Source organism: Nicotiana tabacum, chromosome 16 (assembly GCF_000715075.1).
Source record: "Nicotiana tabacum cultivar K326 chromosome 16, ASM71507v2, whole genome shotgun sequence".
In the NCBI taxonomy this organism is placed as follows: domain Eukaryota; kingdom Viridiplantae; phylum Streptophyta; class Magnoliopsida; order Solanales; family Solanaceae; genus Nicotiana; species Nicotiana tabacum.
The window spans coordinates 21,226,089-21,232,005 of NC_134095.1; positions in this window are offsets into that span (position 1 = coordinate 21,226,089).

Sequence of the window (5,917 nt, forward strand, 5' to 3'; positions counted from 1 at the left end):
CATATGCGTGCATGAGTGCTCAGTATCAGATGTGCATCGATGGCTTGTGATTTCCTAATTGAGGGGCGAGATGTGATTTTCTGTGCGTTGAGGTTGGGCCAGTCTGGAGGACATGAGACCGTATTTTTGCCTATAGCTCGAGCCCTGAGCTGTTGATTTGATGAGCGCGTGCTTCTGGATCTATATGTTCTGTTGTGTCCCAATTAAGGGGAGTAATGACTGGATAGCTACGTGATGAGTATGTATGACTGCGACGTGTATTTATATGATTTGGAAATGACGATACAGGTGTGTTGGAGGATAGAAGAACTATTAGTACTTGATTTGCATCTTGATTTGAGGTATAGCCCCGAGTTATGGGTGTGTGAAGAACCCTTCTCATGTTTTCTAGTTGGGACTGAAGTAAATTTCATGTTGCGGTATGAGTTCAGACTCAGGAAGATTAGGTGACTGAATAATGTTTATGATAGTGGAAGGTATATAGAAATGTTAGTTTGAGGCGAAGCAGGTGGGTTATCTCTTGCGGAGTGTTCTGAGGTTGTGTGATCCTTATGCTGTCCAATAGAAGATCTCATTTACAAGTGAAATATATGTGTTGCAATTTAAATTTGGGTCGCTTAAGAGAGTGGGTTTAACTGTTACTAGAGTGAATGCGAGATTTGCACAAGAGTTAAAGTACCAGATGGTCTGTGTTTCACAAGCTTATGAAGGATTGAGTCTAATCTCATTGTGGTATTATGGCAGTAATAGAGTATATGAATCATGAGTTATTGTATGTTTCGATCTATGGCTTAGAGCCAAGTGGGGGAGTCTACTATTGATTAGTTGATTACACGGTTATGTGCTATGTTGGTTCCAGGTTGAGGCATTCGGGAGAATCATTTATGACTTGCAAAGATTTGAGATCGAGGATGGCTCGAGTAAAGGAAAAGGTTATGTTGTGCTTCGTAGGTGTATGAGAATTATGGAATATCTTGAGTTGTTATGAGCATGGAGAGATGGGCCATATGTGGAGGCACTGCCCTCGTCGTTTTGTGAGCTCATCTCAGTAGAGGGGTCAGTCATTGGCTTCAGCACCGGTTACTCCACCACCACCCGCCCAACCAACTAGGGGTGGAGGTCAGTCATCTAAGGGTCGCCCAGAGGGGGAGGTTGATCAGGTGGCGGTCAGGCCTGTTTCTATGGACTTCCAGGCAGACCCGATGCTATTGCTGCAGATGCTGTTATTACAGGTATTGTTTCAGTCTGGCACAGAGATGCCTCTATATTATTTGACCCCGATTCCACCTTTTCTTATGTGTCATCATACTCTGCTCGTTATTTGGGTACGCCCCGTGAGTTTCTTGCTTCACCTGTTCATGTATCTACCCCGATTGGCGGTACTGTTGTTGTAGACCATGTGTACCGGTCGTGTGTGGTGACTATTGGGAGTCTGGAGACCCATATAGATCTTTTATTATTGTGTATGGTGGATTTTGATGTCATTTTGGGCATGGATTGGCTATCTCCGTGTCGTGCTTTTCTGGACTATCATGCTAAGACATTCACATTGGCTATACCGAGTGTGCCACAGATTGAGTAGTGAGGCATGACTGATTATGTTCCTAGTAGAGTGATCTCATTCTTGAAAGCCTAGTGTATGGTTGGGAAGAGTTGTCTTTCGTATCTAGCCTTCCTGAGGGATGTCGATTTTGAGACTCCCAATATTGATTCTGTTCCAGTTGTGAGGGATTTTCCCGATGTGTTTCCTCTACACCTGCCGGGTATACCACCAGACAGGGATATTGATTTTGGTATTGCCCTGGTGCTGGGCACTCAGTCCATTTCTATTCTGCCGTATCGTATGACACTAGCGGAGTTGAAGGAATTAAAAGAGCAGCTTTAGGAACTCCTTGGTAAAGGGTTCATTCGGCCTAGTGTGTCACCTTGGGGTGCGCCGGTTCTATTTGTGAAGAAGAAGGATGGCACAATGAGAATGTGCATTGATTATAGGCAATTGAACAAGGTAACAATTAAGAACAAGTATCCTTTGCCTCGCATTGATGATTTATTCGACCAGCTTCAGGGAGCAAGAGTGTTCTCCAAGATTAATCTCCATTCAGGTTATCACCAGTTGAAGATCAGGGACTCAGATATTCTTAAGCCAGCTTTCAGGACCAAATATGGTCATTATTAGTTCTTGGTGATGTCTTTTGGGCTGACCAATGCCCCAGCAGCGTTCATTCATTTGATGAACAGTGTGTTCCAGCCTTATCTTGATTCGTTTGTCATAGTCTTCATTGATGATATTCTGGTGTATTCACGTAGTCAGGAGGAGTACGCGAAGCATTTGAGAGTTGTGTTGCAGAGATTGAAGGAGGAGAAACTTTATGCAAAATTCTCCCAGTGTAAGTTTTGGCTCAGTTCAGTGGCTTTCTTGGGGCACGTGGTATCCAGCGAGGGTATTCAGGTTGATCTGAAGAAGATAGAGGTGGTTTAGAGTTGGCCTAGACCGTCCTCAGCCACAGAGATTCGCAGCTTTCTTGGTTTGGCAGGCTATTATCGCCGGGTTTGTTCAGGGATTCTCATCTATCGCATCGCCCTTGACCAAGTTGACTCAGAAGGGTGCTTCGTTTGTATGGTCAGACGAGTGTGAGGAGAGCTTTTAGAAGCTCAAGACAGCCTTGACCACAACTCCAGTGTTGGTTTTTCCATCAGCTTCAGGTTTATATACCGTGTATTGTGATGCCTCGAGAGTTGGGATTGGTTGTGTGTTGATGCAGGAGGGTAGAGTTATTGCTCATGCTTCTAGTCAGTTGAAACCCCATGAGAAGAACTACCCCGTTCATGATTTGGAGTTGGCTGCCATAGTTCACGCGTTGAAGATTTGGAGGTATTACTTGTATGGTGTGTCTTGTAAGGTGTTTACTGATCATCGTAGCCTCTAGCACTTGTTCAAATAGAAAGATATTAATTTGAGGCAGCGAAGATGGTTGGAGTTGCTTAAGGATTATGATATCACTATATTGTACCATCCGGGAAAGGCCAATGTGGCGGCTGATGCCTTAAGCCGAAAGGCAGTGAGTATGGGGAGTTTGACATATATTCTAGTTGGGGAGAGACCTTTTGCAATTGATGTTCAGCCCTTGGCCAATCAGTTCATGAGGTTGGATATTTCGGAGCCCAGTCGGGTATTGGCTTGTGTGGTTTCTTGGTCTTCCTTATATGATCGCATCAGAGAGCGCCATTATGATGATCCACATTTGCTTGTCCTTAGGGACAGAACTTAGCATGATGATGCTAGAGATGAGACCATTGGAGATGATGGGGTTTGAAGATGCAGGGCCAGATTTGTGTGCCCAATGTGGATGGGCTTTGGGAGTTGATTCTAGAGGAGGCCCACAACTCGCGGTATTTCATTCATCCGGGTGCCGCAAAGATGTATCAGGATTTGAGGCAGCACTATTGGTGGAGAAGAATGAAGAAAGATATTGTGGGATTTGTAGCTCGGTGTCTCAATTGTCAGCAGGTGAAATATGAGCATCAGAGACCGGGTGACTTGCTTCAGCAGATGGATATTCCCGAGTGGAGGTGGGAGAGGATCACTATGGACTTTGTTGTTGGACTTCCACGGACTTTGAGAAAGTTCGATACTATTTGGGTGATTGTGGATCGGCTGACCAAATCTGCACACTTCATTCCTGTGTGTACTACATATTCTTCAGAGCGGTTGGCAGAGATCTATATCCGGGAGATTGTTCGTTTGCATGGTGTCCCAGTTTCCATCACTTCAGATAGGGGCACTCAGTTTACTTTGCAATTTTGGAGGTTTGTGTAGCGAGAGTTGGGTACTCAGGTTGAGTTGAGCACAGCTTTTCACCCTCAGATGGATGGGCAGTCCGAGTGCACTATTCAGATATTAGAAGACATGTTGTGTGCTTGTGTCATTGATTTTAGAGGGTTATAGGTCGTGACAGGAGTAACAAATAACAACAGAATATCAAGAGGAATATAAAGAAACTGAAATCCAATTACTAACAAGGATAGGGAAAACAAATGCAGAGTTCACTTTCATTTCACATCTTTTTGCAGGCGTGCAATCCGATTCCATTTCATGTATCTCGTTGCAGGCGTGCAAGCCGATCCCATTTCATATATCTCGATGCAGGCCTGCACAGAAACAGCTGAAGCCTGCAATTCCTTAAGTCCAAAATCCACCCCGTGACCTATCCAAAACTCACCCGAGCCCTCGGGGCTCCAACCCAAACATGCACACCAACCTAAAAACATCATACGAACTCGCTCGTGCATTCAAATCACTAAAATAACATCAACAACTATGAATTTAACATCAAAATCATGAAATTTCCCAAGAACTTCAAAATTTCCAATTTTCTCAAATATGATCCGATTCACGTCGTTTCAAGTCCGTTTCTTACAAAATTTCATAGACTTATCTTAAATCACATATAAGACCTGTACCGGGCTCCAAAACCAAAATACGGGCCCGATACCAATGGTTTCAAACACATTTCACTTTCTAAAACTTATAATTAATTCAACAAAGCAATTTCTTTCAAAAATTTATTTCTCGGGCTTGGGACCTCGGAATTCGATTCTGGGCATACGCCCGAGTCCCATATTTCCCTACGTGTCACGATCCAAACTGATGGGCCACGTCGGGCACCTGGTACCTTACTCAACCGAGTACCAACGTAACGTATTTTTCTTATTACGTCATCATATACACGTGACATACGAGCCTAATAGGGCAACATGATCTTTTATAAACTCAAAACAAAGGCCAACAAGGCCGTACAATCTTTCAAGTACCAGACATATGTCTATAAGCCTCTAAGAGTACATAAATGTCATAAAGGTCGGGATAGAGTCCCGCCATACCAAACAATACACGTCTAAATCATACTAACCAAATAAGCAACTCCGAAGCAAATGGAGCACACCACCATCTTTTGCTGAGCTGATAGCCTACTTGGAGGGCTCTCGACCTGTCTATCGAGACCTGCGGGCATGAAATGCAGCGTCCCCAGGCAAAAGGGATGTCAGTACGAATAATGTACTGAGTATGTAAGGCACATAAATAAGTATATAACAGGCATGGAAGAAATATATAGTAATTGACTCAACCTATATGTCTGGATAACTCTGTAAATTATAAATTATTTTTAGCATCATGCATATGCGTATGAATATCATGTCGTGCATAGGTACATGTTTCATAACATTATCATCCTCTAAGGGCATCCCAACATATTATATCGACCACTGTGGAAAAAATCATTATCGTATACCAACTGATCAGGTGGTGGTGCGTATATAATGCCATAACCTTTCCCATATCCCATATACATATATATACATACATATATACGCGTATATAACGCCGTTTGAATACATACATATATATGCGTATATAACGCCATTTGAATACATACACATATATGTGTATATAACGATGTTTGAATCATATTTAATGCCGTTTGAATCATATTTCAGCCACTGTGGGCAACATCATCATCATATACCAGCTGATCAGGTGGTGGTGCATATATAACGCCGTAACCTTTTCCCATATCCCATATACATATATTTACATATATACGCGTATATAATGCCATCTAGGTCATGGGTCAATGCACATGAATGTAATGCATGAAAAGTACATTAATAAACACTTTCGGAATGTCATAAAACCATTTTGCCTTTGAGTAATATCATAAAGTAAACTCTTTTCAACTTTCATATTTTTCTGAGACCCATGAACAAATGATAAATGTTATGACACACGAAAATTCAAGAACATGGATATCTCTAATACTTCTATGAATAGAGTCATTCATGGAATTTGTGCATTTGCACGTTTCGTTCGTATCGTATGGATCATGCCAAAAGAAAGAATGGATAGCCTTAACATACC